The 17,784-nt window shown below is 41.1% G+C and overlaps 1 protein-coding gene across 7 annotated transcripts in view; it reads left to right on the top strand.

Moving 5' to 3' along the window:
• Window positions 1–6,640: 6,640 nt before the first annotated feature.
• Window positions 6,641–17,784, top strand: part of MBNL2 (muscleblind like splicing regulator 2) — a 161,275-nt gene continuing 150,131 nt past the window's right edge. For all 7 annotated transcript variants that reach the window (XM_004423122.3, XM_014781830.2, XM_014781828.2 and 4 more), the window contains exon 1: window positions 6,641–6,869. The gene's annotated coding sequence lies outside the window, so the exon portion shown is untranslated. The remainder of the gene's footprint in view (window positions 6,870–17,784) is intronic.

Raw genomic sequence — 17,784 nt, 5'->3', positions numbered from 1 at the left:
ACTAAGTTGTTGGGACCTAATTACTTTATAAATGCAACAATTAGGTATTTCTCTTGGCCTAGGAGCACAGTGAAAAAAATACTGAACATCAAGAGCACCACCAACCAAGAATGTTTGGAAAGCTCTACTTTAGTCCACTACCACTTTTTTGACATAATAATAATCACTCTTCAGTGAGATCTAGCTAGAATTCTAAAACGTAAGGATGATGATGATGGTGATGATAATAGCAGTAGCAGTAATAGTTGTAGTTAACATATATCGAGTATCTATTATGTGCCATGTTCTATGCAAAGGGTTTCTCAGATATTATTCATTTACCGGCTTCATGCAATTTATTTCATTCTATTCTCTTTAACCTGGAAATGTTAGTCCTAATTTTTCCCAGAGTCTTCTGACTCTAGACCTCTGGAGAAAATTTAGGAACCAGTTGACCTTTCTTGTGATAAATTCAATCGAAAACACTATAAGTTTTTTCTGACAATTATAAAACTAATTTTCTATTCCCTTCTGCATTTTCAACAACCCGCACATTAAAAAAAAAAAAAAAAAAAAAACTACCAGTCTCTTCTAAAGTGTGCAAATTTTCTCCAGAATCCTAAATAAAAATCCATCAACCAAAATCAATTCAGCACTGCTCCGTGCTAGCAATGTGGGGGATACAAAAAGACTTTAATGCATGGTCTCTGCTCTCAAGGGACTTCCAGTAGGGTTTATTCATAAAACAGCTAGAGGAAAATAAAAAACAGTATATACCAAAGGACTCAGTGGGGAAGTATAGGCTAGAAATATTATATCTAGAGAAAAATGAGCCCTAAAACTGAGTTGTCACAGATCAGGCCCATCTGCGACTTGTCTTCCTGTCTCATTTCTCTCTTGCTATAAACAACCTCTCCTCCTCTCTAGCCATCTCTTCTGGAAAGTCAACACTTCCATCTGTTCTAGGACACCTATTCTTTTCCACTCAAAGGAAGACTTTGTTTCTATGGAAATCACCTCCATTTTAAACATCATCAAGGGGACAGCCCTATGGCAAAAGCAGTTAAGTGCGCCCACTCCGCTGTGGCGGCCCGGGGTTCGCCGGTTCGGATCTTGAGCGTGCGCCAACGCACTGCTTGGCAAGCCATGCTGTGGCGGCGTCCCATATAGGTGGAGGAAGACGGGCACGGATGTTAGCCCAGGACCAGTCTTCCTCAGCAAAAAAAGATGAGGATTGGCAGATGTTAGCACAGGGCTGATCTCACAAAAAATTAAAAAAAAAATAAACATCATCAAAGATTAATTTTCCTCTTGCCTATAAGCTGGCTGACTTTGGTATATCCAGCAAAGGAGATAATCTCATAACTGCATTGTGCTTTTAGGCTTTTATATTATTTCTCCTTTCCCTTCTCTAGTCTTTTTTTTTTTTAACATACAGACTACATACTTTGTCGCTGTCGTTTCACTATCAAGTTTTTGCGTGAATCCTGCATTTGTCTTTGCCATTTTATTACTAGTGCCATTTTCAAGTTTATCCATTTAACTATTAACTATTTAGTAAGCATCTGCTGGTACATCACTGCATGTTTTAGGTGCCGGAGATAAACTGATGAGCAAGAAACACATGGTCACTTCTCTCGTAGAGACTAGTGAGGTACATAAACAAGCAAGACATATTTTCGATAGACTATGATAATGATATGATAAATAAAATGTCAAGGTGTCAGGGAAGTTATGGTAGTCAGGGAAGGCTTTCTGGAAGAGGTGATGTGTACATTGAGTATTGCTGGATGGAAAAATGTTAGATGGGTATGAAAGGAATAAAAGGTGTTTCATGCAGAAGGATTCCAAGCTCTAAATTAGAAAGGGCATAACAAATTCTAGGGGTTAAAATTAGTTTTGTAATACTGGATGTGAAGTAGGAGGGAAGCGAGTTCAAGAGGAGTGGTCAGAGAGTATACTTGAGAATTAGGCATGGGACTTATCCTGAAGATAATGGGGAGTTATTAAGTGACTTTATGCAGGTAATGGCATTATAAGATTTGTGTTTTTAAAAGATGAGTGACTGTAGTGTGGTGGATAGAGTGAAAAGTGGGGGGCAAGATTGGAAGCAGAGAGACGAAGAATAGACAAAAGGTGTTGGGGGCTTGAATTAGGGACACGATAGTGAAGATGGAGAGAGGTAGAAGAATTTGAGACAGAGGAATTTATAGGACTTGGGAGTATTTCGATGTTGGTGGTGAGAGAGAGGCAGGCATCAAAGACGGGGTTTTCATTCACTGAAATGGGAATCATAAGAGAAATGTATTTCAGTAGAATAGAAATGATTTTAGTTTGGGACAAGGTGAAAATGAGTTATCTCTGGTAGATTCAAGTGAAAAATTGGGCCTAGAGGAAGAAAAAGGGACGGAGTTGTAGATGTTGAATTCATTAACTTGTAAAGATAACTGACAACTTCTACTGGACAAATCCAAAGGTGTAGTCTTTTATTTGAATTCCTCTGGCCACGTCCTTTACTTTGATATAGTTGATCATTTCTTTGACACTTGTTTTATGTTTGGTTTCTCAACCATTCTCCTTCCTTTTTGGCATATCATGACTTCAATAAACATTAAGTTTCTTTCCAGAATTTGGGACTTTCAATATGGAGTTACAGAAAAAAAGAGAAAGAGAAGAAGGAGAAGGAGGGAGAGAGAGGGGAGAAAAGGATAGGAAATGTGGAGGAGGGGAAAAAGAAAAAGAAAACACCAAAGTCCAGCTTGGATCTGCAGTACATTGTATTGATCAGTTCATTAATTCAACACACATTTACTATTGAGCATCTCCTCTCATATGCCAGGCATGCACTAGATTAGATGCTGGAGAGGCAATGGTGACTTCCTTTTTTTTTTTTTTTTTTTTTTTGTGAGGAAGATCAGCCCTGAGCTCCTCTTTTTGCTGAGGAAGACCAGCCCTGAGCTAACATCTATTGCCAATCCTCCTCCTTTTTGTTTCCCCCAAAGCCCCAGTAGATAGTTGTATGTCATAGCTGCACATCCTTCTAGTTGCTGTATGTGGGACGCCGCCTCAGCGTGGCCGGAGAAGCGTTGCGTTGGTGCGCGCCCGGGATCTGAACCTGGGCTGCCAGTAGCGGAGCACGCGCACTTAACTGCTAAGCCACGGGGCCGGCCCAGGTGACTTCTGACACTGACAAACTGGTTGAGAAGATAGATCTTAAGTAATTAACCAAATAAATGCATCACCATACCCTGTAAAAAGTGCTATAAAGTGAACAACATCTATAAAATCTTGCTACTCAAAGAGTAGTCCATGGACCAGTCACATCAGCATCACTTGGGAGCTTGTTAGCAAAGCAGAATCTCAGTATTCACCCAAGAACTACTGAGATAGAATGTGCATTTTAATAAGATCTCTGGGGGATTTCCATGCACATTAAATTTGAGAAGTACTGCTCTAGAGGGCACAGGGCTGTAAGAGAAAACAACAGGTGGACCTGAATTCATCTTGGGGATCAGGGAAGGGTTCCCTGAAGAAATGGCCTCTGATTAAGCTAGACAGGTAGGCAGAAGCTGGATAGCACAGAGCCTTGTAGGCCATGTTGAAAACTTTCATTTTTCCCTAAAAGCAACCCAAAGGTGTCTAAAGGTTAGAGTAGTCAGCTCAAACTGCCATAACAAAATACCATATAGATTGAGTGGCTTAAACAGAAATTCATTTTCTCACAATTCCGAAGGCTAGAAGGCTGGAAGTCTGTGATCAGCAAGCCAGCATGGTTGGGTTCTGGTGAAGGCTCTCTTCCTGGCTTTCAGGCGAATGCCTTCTTGCTGTGTCCTCACTTAGCCGAGAGAGAAAGAAAAGACCTCTGTCCCTGATGTCTTTTCTTATAAGGACACTAATCCCATCACAAAGGTCCCACCCTCATGACCTAATTACCTTCCAAAGGCCTTATCTCCAAATACAATCACACTGGGGCTTACGGCTTCCACACATGAAGTTGGGGGTACATAATTGAGTACGTAGCAAAAGTTTAAGCAAAGGTGTGTGGAATAATCAGAATTCCGTTTTTGATTGCTTATTTTGGCAGACACATAGGAAAGGGATTGAAGGGGTCACGAATACATGCAGGAGACCAGATAAGAGTCTATTTCAATGATCTATTTCTATGTCATGGTGAAAGACACTGATGAAAGACACATGGTGAACAACACTGGACAAAGCTGCGTTGGTAGAGATGGAGCAAAGTGAAACATTTCTAAATATTTGGGTGCCAAACTTGGCAGGCTTGATAATGGATTTCATATGGGGGTTGGGAGTCCAAGGAGGGTCTAGAATGACTGCCAGGTTTTTGGCTTGTTCAATTCGATGGATATGATATCAATTCTTGAGCTAGGAATCATGACATCAGCAAGTTTGTGCATGGCATCTTGCTAAATGCAATGAACAATGTAGACATGACAACAAGAATAGTCATCATTTAGTGAACATTTATCATGTGCCAGCCACTGTATAGATGTTTTATGTACACTATCTTAATTAATACACTACCCAAACCTAGCCCTCTGAGACGGGAAGATCAACTCATCATTAAGGGTTTAAAGGTCTGGTAAAATGAACAGTATAGAATGCTTCCAAAAGAGAACATCAGAGAAGACAGTGTGAACAGGGAAGCCATAACAGAAGAAAGAGGATACAAGCTGAAGTCTAAAGGTTGGGTAAGATTTTGTTAAGTGAAGCTCTTGCAAGTCAGGTCTGGGGATGGAATTAGGAGCCAGGTCCTGGAGAAAGAAGCATGACTCCATCTGAAAGTTCATTTAGGAAAACAGTGGAGAAAACCTTCAGTAGAAAGAGAGGGGCCAGATCATGGAGGACCTTGACAGCCTGTAATGCGAATTTTATAGAGAGACGTATTTGAATATGAAAGGAACATGACTTTACATGACTTAGGAAAACCTGTCTGGCAACAGGGGAGCTTGAACATGGAGAAACTTGAATCCAGAAGCCAACTTATTAGCATTTGTATTATTCACATAATAGGTCAGAGTTCTGGACTAGCTAGGAGGAAAAACCAACAAGACTTAGTTCTATTGGAAGAAAATGGGTAAATGAGTCAAAGATGACTAAAGTTTCTGGAATGAAATTAAGGAAATTTTAGTTTCAAGATCAGATTTAGAGGGAGATCACGAAGAGTAGATTCATAAACCTATGATCGTCCATTTACATGCAGTATAATATTAAGTATATTAATATTTAAAAATTATTTTCTACCTGTTTGACCACAGAGATCATTTAAATTTCCAGAAAAATTACAGTAGATGAAAGCCTGCAAGTTACAATATATGATGGATTTACGTTGGGATGAAAAAAAGCATTGTAAGTATAAAATTCGTGGGGAATAAAGCATGGTATTCTATCAAAGAAATAGCCTACAAATCTTATAAAACATTGTTTTTTTAAAATGCAATTGGCAAAAATTAAAAGAAACCATTACATTCCACCTCAACTGTTACTTCATTGCAGATGCACCGAACAGTTGTTTATAAACAATAGTGCGTTAAGTTCAACCTTTCAGATGAATGGGGCTTTGTTCCTGCTTTGGTCTAGTCATGTAATCATGACACAATTTTTTTTCTTCAAAATATTCTGTTTAATGGAAGGAAAATGTATACTTTTTGTGTTTTCCAAATGCCACATTTTTTTTTCAAAGCATGCAGAAGCACTGTTGACTGGGGAAAAAATGAATAACCGTTACTAAGCGTTCCATTTCTTTTCCTGCTTCATCTCAGGGAACTTCAGCACCTCCTGGAACATCCTTTGTGGAGTGGAACCTGATGGTGCCCCTTGGATCATGTGCCATGCGCATGTGTATTCAGCAGTAAGCATCGTTCTGTAATCATTGCTTCATTAATGACAAGGTGGGCCAACGCACAGCATTTATCAAATGGTATGTAACGTACCTTAGGATTAGGCTAAGGCACACCTAATCCTTTCATGGGTGCCTGCCAAGAGGACAAAACGGTAATGTAGAGATGTCAATTTTATTGTTCAGAATTCCCTAATTGAAGTCCCCAGTGGTCTGAAAACTTTGATGAAAGATATATGGGCTACAGCAATTAACCACTGCAATAACAGATGTTACACAGGAAAACTGTGTGTGCCAGGGATACAAGCATGTTTTAATTTTGAATATGCACTTGGGCTAACACACTCTTCCTCACTAATGGAAATCATATGTAAGTGTTCTGTAAGGTATTAATTTCCATGGCAGACATTGAATTGTTTTTCCTTTAAAAATATATATATGCTTTGTCAAATGGAATAATGACTTCACTTTCATATAACCTGGATTTCTTTTGAATCTACAGAGTTGTGTGTTTTCAAAAGTATTTACAGGGCAGCCACAAGCTTTGGGCTGCCTGTCTTAAAGGGTGTTTTCTCCAGCTACCCGTCTCTGCTCTGCCAATTACATGCCACTTTGTCTTGGTGCTCTGATTGCTTTCTTCTGAGAGGGAAATTCCTCTTTCATCAGTATGGATGCACTGTTTTCACACACTGCAAGTGCTGTGTTGCTGTGTCAGTCATCCTATTAGGGCCTGTTTCAGACGAGTAGGGCTGACGAGCTGGCTGGGGATTGGCTGCCCACGGCTGGGAGGGATTTGTCGGAAGGAAGGGCTGCAGCTTACAGCAAGAGTTTAGACTGTCTTTGCTTCATCATCTGAAGGCAAAATTTTCCAGATACGGCAGACGGCTCTCAGAGTACAATAAACAGGGAATGAGAACTATTTACATGGAAATTTCTTCCTCATGATGCAGTGGAGAAGCCTCGGCCGCTTGATTCTGCCAGATGTTCCTGGGGTTACTGTAAAAGGGAAGGAGAGGCAGAGCTAAACAAGGTAGGAGAATCATCCCCCCCCCCACCTTTTTTTTGAATGTTTAAAGAGTTTGCTGCAGTATGCTGCATTCCATGTGTGTTGCTTAGGAAAGCCAGGGAAACTGGATTCCACTAATTCAAATGTAATACTTGCAGGGGACCCTGGAGTTTTACATAACATCTTGATTTGAGAAAAAGAAATGACAAAGCTTGAATCTATGCCGCCTGTTTGGGGTGAGGCATAAAACGACTTTTTATTCAAAGAATAGATCCATTTATTATTCAACAAAAACCATTTGAATTCTTGGGAGCATTCTTATTTTCTTGTTATAGAAATTTTTCATACAGCCACACTTAGCTTCTGAATAAATAAAGTTTACATTGATCCTATTACTTGAAAACAGACTTGTAATTAAGAAAAAAAAAACTTCATGGTAAATAATCATCGACTGAATGTTTAGCCAAAATATATGTCTATTTGCTAGAAATTAGGGACCTACCCAGCTCTACCATGCCTCGGCTTTGAGTTTCGAAAGCACATTTTTAACAAGCCAGCAAGAGGCAGCTTTCTGACAAGTTTTCGATACTGTATTTCAATGTTTACATTTCTTTTTCTGGCATGTCTGAGCCTTTGTTTCCAGCTTAAAAGTGGAACTATTACATTCAAAAGTAAAGCTGGGTTAATAACGCTTACTGCAATTATCTGATCTTTATGCATTTTTAATGAGAACACACAGCCAGCAGAATAATTTAATGAGGGCAGGCTAGCTTTTAAAGCTGTGTTTTCACTATGCTGAACCATATCAACTTTCTTGCCGAGAAGCAGCAGTGAGAAATGATGGAGAAGATTTATTTTTAACACACTTGGCCCAAGAGAAGGAAAGGATGTATTTGTTAAAGAATTCTTTCTGCCCTTTTCCGTTTTAAATTTCTGCCAGGCACGAGGAAACCGTGCTTTTTTGTTAGGCCTCGGAAGCATGTGTTCACAATAAATGGGTAACATTTTTAGAATAGTTAGCAAGCGCTGAAGCGAAGAAAGAAATCTGACTTGCCTCACCGCCACCGTGAACGTTCTTCAAGAAGCATTACTGTCCTTTTAAAGGACAAAGGTGAAGTAGGAAGATATTTGTTAATTGGGTAATATGTGCATTTGGGGGATAATAAAGTTAAAAAAAAAGGAAGACGTTATAATTTTTAAACAAGATGAAGTTTCTTCAGCCATCCTGCCTGTTTTGCGAGGAGTAGGAGAAGTATTCATTTAAATAAGGGCAATGCCACGTAGATTCTTCTAGACCCACTGTTTATACTTTCAAGGAGAAGTGCAGGACACTAGCCCAGAACTTCTGACGTCATCTCCCAACTATTTCTGCTGTATGTTCTTTTATTCAGGCTCATGGAAAGGAATATTTCTTTATGTCCTGGCCAGGAACACTCGAACTCTCACTTGGCAGGTCTTGAGCTACGTCTTCATATTTTAGCGAGTCCTTTCTAAACCTTAAACCGATCTCCAGCGTAACTAGGGCATCGTCTCCTACCTGCCTCACGTCGGGCGGGTCAGAGCAGGCTTTCTGCAGGGTTCTGGCTGCGCTGGCAGAAAGCAGCGGGGAGCGGAGCACGGCTTTGCTTCTGGCCCAACTTCCCCTTGGTGCAGCCCAGCGCTGCCACCTGGGTGGACAGTCCCTGTGGCCCCGTTCCCAGTTTCCCCGGAGCCACAATTTAGGACCCAGGTTATGCTGCCAAGTTCATGGCCGGTTGGGATGAGGGGAACAGCTGCTTTTATGTAGAGCACCGTGTCCTAGTACAGATGGGCCGAAGGAAGGGAAGTCCAATACGGCAGGCTATTAACCCTGTGTCACAGGTGGCGACCTTGGTCGTAGAGACTTGGGGAAGGTTAGTTTTTAATAAGGAGCCTTTTAAGAAAGAATTTCCATTAGAACAGATTGGAGTTCTCGGGAGTTCCCGGTTCAAGTTTGCATCCTCTTTCGGAGTGTTTGTGTAGCCTTGAGCAAGCGCCCATCCCAATTTTTCTGTCTCTTAATAGGATTGAATAATACTCGCTACACTTTCCCTCATAATTCTAGCATTTAGAGAGGCCTTGACCTTGTATCCAAAAAAAAAAAAAAAAAAAAGTTGTTTGTCTCTTGGCACAATGAGCTATTTAAAGTACAAAGGGATAAAACCTCCTTATTAATGAAACTCTTGGCAAATGCCTTAGGGTATTGAGATATATAGTCATATAAACAAAACCCTTTACTTCATGCTCTTGTAAATTTTCTAGGGACATTTACCTTTAGACCAACAAATAAAATTTCCAAGGAAATCAGAGCTTTGCTGTTTACATTTTCTCCATTTATCTGGTGTAATATACGGAAGCTGTGCACCAGACTATCTCAGACATAGGCCTTGTGGTGCCCACAGCAGTTAGTGCTATTTTTGCTTTGACTTTTCCATTAAATTTGTGAAAGTGGAGTGAATAAGAGAGAAAATAAGAAGAAAGGAGAAAAATATGCTTACAAAATATACTGGTTATATAGCATTACTGGTTAGCAGCCTGTCTTCTCTCTGCTAGTTGTTTTAATTTGCTGTTGCTATGGTGAAAACAAATCAATATCACATGGCTACCAGCCAGTCCCGCGCTCTGGGAGCGCCATAGAAATTCAAGATCAGGTACTCAAGATTCCAGGAAAGAAATGGGAGAAGAGGAGTTAGATATTGACCTTAAGAGAATTCCTTATGGTAGACTGACTAGGCTCAATCTTGCATGCATGTTCTCTTCCTTTTTTCCTGCATTTTCCTCCCGATAATAAGAGAAGATGAGAAGGAAGGTATATTGGTTTGTTTACATTTTTCAAAATGACAAAACATATTATCAACATAGACGTAGGTTGGTAAAAGATTCTGAATAATAAAAAGGTGGTACAACTGCAGGGCATGTTGGTTGTTGAAAACATAGTTTGGGGGCCTTTGATATCTCCAGGTACAGCTGGACATGAGAGCTGGCCGGGTCAGAAACAGTGACTACTCTCACATCAGGCAGAGAAACCTGGCAACCCTGGGACCAGGTAGGCAGTGGAGGTAAGGGGCATCATGGCAATGTAGGGAGGTATGAACCACCAACGCCAGCACGTAGCAAAGTCAAAGGAAAGCTGTAGGTCCAAACTCAGGCCAGAACCCCAAGGGCAGAGCAGAAGAGGGCAGAGGACATTTAGCTCTTTTCACAAATTCTGCCTGAGGCCCAACCCGAAGCCCCGGCAAGGAAAGAGAGGAAGTGGCCACAAAGAGAAGTAAAGGTGTCATGTGCCCAGGCATCCCTTCTGGAATGGTCGACTGAATGGAATAGATGCACACTGCCGTGTGGACAAGGAACTTGGTATTTCATGCTTCGGTTTCTCTCTGAAGAACCAGGCAGGAAGATTTAGCAGGGCTTTGTAAATTAGTTACAATATTGGTTTTTCTCTCCTGCTTTTTACTCAGCGGAGTTGTTTTTTGTTTCTTAATGTGCACAAACTGTTAGTTGCAGCTGTGATTATATTCATAGTAAGGAGTCCAAGGTGGCGTCATGGCTGGGTCTGCATCAGGCCTGTGCCTCCAACTGCTCGGCATTGTTTGGCTGAGGCTAGTCCCGCCTCTGTTGCTGAGAGTGAAAACAGCAGGTGTGAAAGGTAAGGCCCCAGGGTTTCTTTGTGAACCTGGGCCACAGGGCTGATGGACAGGTTTTCGGCTGTCCTGCTCCCCTCAATATGGCAGAAACACTTGGTAATAAAAGTGGACCCACCGATTTACCTTAGTGCTCGGACAAAGAATGCATTGTCCAGGAGATCCTAGGTCCATATATTCCATCAATCAGTCAACAAGTGTTTATTAAACACCTCCTGGGTTCTCTGGCTTTTGCTATTTGGTTAGAACAAGTCAATTACCTAATACCTGACTTTGTGTGGGTGCAAAATAAAGGACAAAAAGAAATGGTGCAAAATTGTAAATTTCAAAGACTTTAATAACAACTTTATTGGCTAACATTAATTTAACATTGTTAACTATCAAACATTAATTGTAGGTTTGAGACAGTTTTGGTGTGGGTGGGGAGAATAAGAGAAGGAATTTCAAGTTTTAAATATTTATATGTACTCTCTTCACCTCTATCTCTCAGCATAAATGCTGTTTAAATAACATATAAAGATGTAAGATGAGCAATAGACATATGAGAATGCTGCAAAAAAAAAAAAAAAACCCAAAAACAAGGCTGCTGAGAGCAATCATCTACCCAGTGATTGCCCAGAGCAAGCCGAGACTCAGCCCCGAAGAGGCTGAGGAACATGGGCACGCCATCTAAAAAGCCTTAAACACCAATCAACAAAAGGAAATCTGAGACCCTCTCCCACACCTCTGGGCCTCAGGGTGCCTGGGAAGCCCCTGATGCAATTATCTTACCTTCCCATCCCACTAAGGAAACCTGATTCCTGACCCTGGGGGATTAAACTTCCCCCCTTTTATTTTAAAAGCAGAGTTACTTTAAAAAATCTATTTCTCCTTTTAAATACAAAGTTTCTGTTTTGTTTTGTTTTTTTTTACCCTAATATCAAAATTAGTGTATATTCTCTGGGTGTAGGCAAGCCACAAGGTAAGGGACCCAGTATGGAAAAAGCTGGGAGAGGACACTGAGCTTAAAGAATTGTTTTTAGCTATGCGTCTTGGCAGGCAGATGGGCAGATTCTAAGGTTTACGAGCATCTAGGCAAGCTGGTTGCTGGGGAAGAGCTTTGGGGGTGGCAAGCCACTCAAAGGAGGAAGGGAGGGGGCAGGAGACAGGAAAACGCTGCAGGTCCCTGGTCCTAAGCAGTTTGCAATACACAATCGCAGGGGAACAAGATACTTACAAACAAGATAAGAATAGGTCAGCACACAAATGTCTTCAGAAGGATAATTAACATATGTATAGTTCCTTATGCTTTACAAAGGGCTTTCACAGACATTATCTCAATTAACAGTTCAAAGAGAGGGTTAAAAACCTGGAGCCTAAAATTAGAGCACTCTCACAGGGTATGCTAAGCAATGCTCCTGGAGGAGACCAGTTATAAACCCTGGGTTTTTAAAACTTTTATTCATTTATTTTTTTCAATGGTTAATTGACTTGAATTTTGAAGAACAGGAAAAACTTACAAGGGTCCCTGGTATATGTATGCATGTCACCATCTCCTGTCCCAAATGCTTACTTGGACAAGAACACATGATAACTAGTACAGTAGGCAGCCTACCTGTGGAAGCAGGGCAGGAAGAGAGGTTGATTGGCTTCGCTTTCTCAGCTCTGACTGCTCAGAAGGCAATAGGGAACAAAACCTCTACTGGCTTCATGCCCCAGCCCAGCCACACAGTAGCAAGGTGAGATTGGCTGTGGATGGCAGGGAGGTGCTTCTAGAATTAAATTCATTAATGGGTGTAAATAGCCTGCAGGCCAGGGAAAAATCAAAGTTAACAATGAAACCAAAATTCAGTGTATTCCCTTTGCCCATGAGGGCATCTCATTGAGTTTTCTTAAGCCTGCTAAAGGGCAGGGAGGGGGAGAAATTAATATTTTAGTGGCATATGTTATAAACTAGGTGCTTTACACACATATCTCATGTAATTTGAAACTTAGAAGAACCCTATGAAGTTAATGTTATCCGCATGAAGTTAATGTTGGCAGATGGGAGAAGAGAAGTTCTGAAAGGTCCTGTAACACACCCATGATCCCACAGCTGACACTTGGTAGAGCCAGGATTTAAACTCAGGCCCATCAGACCCTGAGTCCTGTAGGCAGGCAGTGCTATGTCTTCAGCTGAGCAAATAAAATTGAGAAAATAAAAATAATTCATTTGCAGAAAGAAATCAAACTCAAGGTAGAAATAGGAGGTCACTTATTTTAGAAATGTCAGATGTACTTTACATAATTTACATTATAATACATAAATCCTAGGTGTAATAATAATAGTAATGTCTTACATTATATATCATTTCAGTTTTTATGCTTATCATCTCTTTCAATTTTCACAAATGTCCCCTTTTTGTCCCTGTTTTATAAATTAAATAAAAACTGAATTTGAGTGAGGTTAAGCAATGTGTTAAAAATCTCACTAGCCAAAAAGTGGAAAAGCTAGTCCTCACAACTACGGGAAGCCATGCATGTGATATTTAATGAGACAGAACAGTCTTTAAATGAGATTACACTGCAGTCTGACTTGGAGTTGTCTTGTAATGGATGTTGCATAGTGGAGTAGAGCCCAACCCAAGCAATTTTTGGAAGACAGTAATGTTTTTAATTAAGATATTGAATTGTTTTAAAAATCTATAAATTTCTGGCATCCTAGATGCAAGCTTCAATTAATCAACTAAAAAGTATTGGTGAAGCATATATTATATCAATGATTTACTACTTGTAATTCTAAATGCTCTGGGAGTTCAGGAAAGTAGAATTCTGTTTGCGCTGGAGTAGTAGATAAGGCTTCAAGGAGGAAGAGATACTTCCTCTAGCTCTGAATGGATCTATTTTGTCCAGATCTGTGTTTCTAAAATAGGATGTCTACATTCCAAACCTAGGTAAGGAAAAGAAATAATTGAATTTACATCTTATATATTAGCAAGCTCATCCTTTTAAAATGTCAATCTTCATGTATGTTTGATAATGTATGTAACATATTAGTACTGTTATACAAGTATAACATTTATAAATAAGTAACTAGCCTTATAATGATTGTTCCTGCTCAAAAGTATTTTTCTGATAGGGGTATATAATCAAAAAAGTTTGGAGACGAGAGTTGTCAAAATTAGAGAAAGGAAGGTCATCTCAAGAATGTGATGGAGGGGCCAGTGTGGAACTTGATTTCGGAGAATAGAGATAAAGTGTTGAGGACCAGTGGGAAATAAGGTTAGATAGAGGGGGAAGTCAGAATTTGAAGATCTGAAGAGCCATGTGGAGGAGTTTAATTTTGTTACCTACAACATTATGGCAAATGCATTATAAGGATTTAATTGAGATTTGTAAGATAGGGCTAGAGGTTAGAAAATTTGTAATAAGTGAAAAACTTTTGCAATATTTCAGGCATGATGTGGGAATGAGTTGGATTAGAATGGCAGCGTGAGGATGGAAGAGAAAAGATAGATCCAAAAGGCATCTTGAAGGAAAAGTAATAGAAGCTAGAGAGAGCTTAGAGGAGCCAAAATGACACTGGAGTTTCTAGCAGGAGAAATATCAATGGAACCCTAACAGAAAATGGAGGTAGATGGAAAAAGGGACCAATCAGTGGGAATGGGGTCAGGCGAGGGAAGGAGGATGAGTTTTGAGTTCTGGTAATGGTGTTTTTAGCTAATGATGGGTCATCCAATTGGGATATTCCATAGAAATTTGACAGTGTGAGAATGGAGAGCAGCCTAGACACCAGGCTGCAAATGTAAACTGAGACACACCTGCATTGAAGCCATAGGTGGAAGAAGGGGCATAAATGGAAGCCAGGAAGAAGGGGGCATAAACGGAGACAGGCAAATGACCAAGGGTGAGCCTTGGGGAAGACTTCCGGGGCCTAGAAGAGAGTAAGAGCTAACAAAGAGTCAGGAAAACAAATACCCACAAAGGAGCAAAATTGTCAACCAAAATATGAGTAGCCTAGACTGTTAAGCACCATACCGTGCCTTCATGGGATGACAGTGCAGCCTCCGGCACTGCATTATCCTACTGCACATAGTTGACCCTCTCTGACATGAGTGCTCAGGCCAGGGCCCTCTTGGAAGCAAATACTGGTTCACTGTCATGGTTAAAAAGCCACAGAATATTGGATGGATAAGGGGATCTTCGCAGCTATATCTTTCATATATACAGTTGACTTTTTAAAAAGTAGATCTTCGCTAATAATCAAAAGAAAACATTTAAAATCAATAATTGTCAAGACTTCTGTATCTCAAAATATACATCTTGGGAGGTTACTGGTTAGGGCAGTACTTCCAGAGTGATTGGAGGTATCACTGGGCACTGGTCATCCCATTCACAAAGACCCAGGGGTTCATTTATTCCTGGGTCTAGCAAGTCTCAACTGGATCTGTCCATAAGAATTACTCTGAAGAAAATGAGAAAGTAGTCAAAGCATGCAAATGGTTGTTGCCCTCACACCAGATACCTACAGTGTGTACACCAGAGCAGCACTTGTCAAACTTCCATGTGCATAGCGAATCACTTGGGGATCTTACTAAAAATGTAGATTCTGATTCAGTAGATCTGGAATGAGGCCCAAGATTCTGCATCCCTAACAAGCTTCCAGATGATGAAGGTGCTGCTCATCTGCAAGACTCTAGAACATAATGGCAGTTTTGCCAGCATAAATGTAAATGGTGGCAGACGACTGGGTCTGGGACTGTTTTAAAGGAGCACTCTGTAAGGCTGAGGACCAAGACCTACCTCCTCGGTGCAGTAAGCCTTTCCAGGCAGCTCACGCTCAGAGCGGGGATGAGGTTGATCTGACTTATCCCACGAGCCTTGCACCAAATCTGCTGTGGTCAAGGGCATGAAGGCAGGGACTTCAGCAGTTTCTAGCAGTTCTGTAGCTACAGACAGCTAGTCTGTGGATGTCTCCTCATTCCCTTGGTGACTGTCTTCTCTGTGGACACAGACTCTCACCAATTCCCCAAGAGATTTGCTCACAGCCTCCAAGGAAGGCTAGTGTGTTTGTTTACATGTCTGCTTCAGAGATATTTTTTCCTCCAAAATATATGTGTTTTAATTCAGGCTTAGATTCTTTCTTTTTCTAGATGATGGTCAGAAATGGAGCCTGCAAGTCTGATCTGCCTGTTTCAGTCCTCACACCCTCAGTGGATTAGTTCAGGGAACTCTGACAACCTTGTTTCCCTTAAGATGTAGATAATGCCATTCTCCCCTCACTCTCTTGTAAGAATATGAAGAGTATAGAAGAAGTGTTATATGCAATTAAAATTGCATTTATTTAAAAATGCTAGTTTTACAGTCTTGCAATATAAATGAAGACATTATCAGAAATGATAGTTGTCTAATGTGGTAGCTTAAGTGAAATGTCCAGGCCTGACCGTGGACAGACTTATATATTGTTGTAAGTCTTACATCTTGTTTTGTGTCCATCTGTCTTCCCTCCCGTCAAGTGCTCCATTTTTCTGTATGTCGCACATGTGGCCCCTCTTTCCTAGAGCCCAGAGTCTAACTCAACTGATTTAGAGGAAGTCTTCCCTCCCCAGATGCCCATTTGGTCCCCACACAGATGGCCGGTATTTTAATGCATTTTAAATTTACCAATAACCTTTTAGGAATGAAAGGGAACAAGTGCTTATTGAGTTTAGTGAGTGTCTACTATATGCCAAGCCCTCTGCCGAGAGCTTTATGTACATCAACTCAGTTAAAGCTTTTTAAGAAGAAAATGAAGCTTGGGGAGGCTGAGCTACTTGCCAAGGTCACACATGAACACATGACAGAGTAAATTGGTGGTCTCCAAACAGCCAGATTTTTTCCAACCGTGCTTACTTGAGAGTTGCAACAAAAAGGGGTTTGCTTTAGAAAAACTTCTCTCACATTTGCACATACCGTTAACAGAATTCACTAAATAGTTAAATAGAACACAAACAAGCAATTACTCGCACACTGTGCAGGCATGAGTTCAGTTTTAGCCAGGAGTTCCTCCTCACAAAGGGACTTGGTAAATCACCAAGGATGGCTGGAGTGTTATTTCCATTATTTGTTGTGGTTAGTTGGCCTTTTCCTTACTCTTGAATCTCCTTCATGTGTGTGTGTCTGTGTGTGTGTGCGTGTGTGTTGGAAGAAGCTTAAAGACCTTGGTACCTAAGGTATCTTATAGATACCTTAAATAGATAAGTTACGTAAAAGCTCATTATCAACCTCGAGGCCTGTACAAAAGTGAGATGTTTTGTATTGTTGTGGCCTTGCTACCGTCTATGAGAATTCTTAGAAATCCCTTTGCTTCTCCATTGACTTCCCTCTGCACGCGCCGTGCAGTTTTCTGTTGCGCATGTCGCCCCATTCTCCACCGAGGACATGTGGTTGTTCTCTCTAGCTGCATCTGCTGATGACCCTCTCACTGCAGGCTCTTTCCCTCTTGCTCTGCCAGCTCCCAAGCTAGCCCATGGTCTCTTTTCCCGGGGCTGTTCTCTCTGCCAAGGCTGTACCTGGTGTCTCTACTAAATGGCACACATAGATGCCCGGTGTTTCTGGGGTTCTAGTCACACTTGACTCTTAGCTGGTAGAAAGGACTATTTATTTGCCCCCTTAGGAAGCCCATTATTTGAACCCTAAAGTATCAGCTTCCTGGCAGCCACCACAAAGACCATCCCCTCAGGAAACAAAACAAACCCTATCTCTAGAGTTTCCCTGTTTCTTTTCTTTAAAGTTCCCTGTTGCAGCTAAGCTGCAATTAAAAGGCAGGATCAAAGGGACTAACTGCCTCTGGGCCTGCTAGGACCCACACAGAGCTTTGGTCTTTTTAACTCTTTGCTTCCCATGACCTGCTACTCCAACTGCGTCTTTCTTCCTCTGGGTGCTGGGGTTCAGAATGGTGGGGAGCGGTGGGGAGACACAGCAGAGCTGGCAGAGAAACTCTGCACACTACACAGGATTCCGTTAGCCCCTCCCCTCTGAGATCCACCCAACTGACGAAAACCACAAATAGAAGATGAAAATCTTCTAGAAGGGAATCCCAAATTGGAAGGAATAGGAGGGATTATCTAGCATAATTCATTCGTCCTGACAAGCAGTTTCTAGTTGCCTGGACAATCGCTACCCCGTAACACACACAAACCATAGTGCTTTGTTATAAAATTCTTCCTTGTGCTGAAATAAAGTGAGACTCTCCATGACCTTCATTGTTCAGGCCTCGTTCAGGCCTTTGGAGTGACCCTAAGCGAGTCAAATGCCTCTTCAGCAGGCGAGCCCCTTCACAA

Source organism: Ceratotherium simum, chromosome 10 (genome assembly GCF_057802395.1).
Source record: "Ceratotherium simum simum isolate JZ-2026a chromosome 10, ASM5780239v1, whole genome shotgun sequence".
NCBI lineage: Eukaryota > Metazoa > Chordata > Mammalia > Perissodactyla > Rhinocerotidae > Ceratotherium > Ceratotherium simum.
This window is presented reverse-complemented; position numbering and strand designations above follow the sequence as displayed.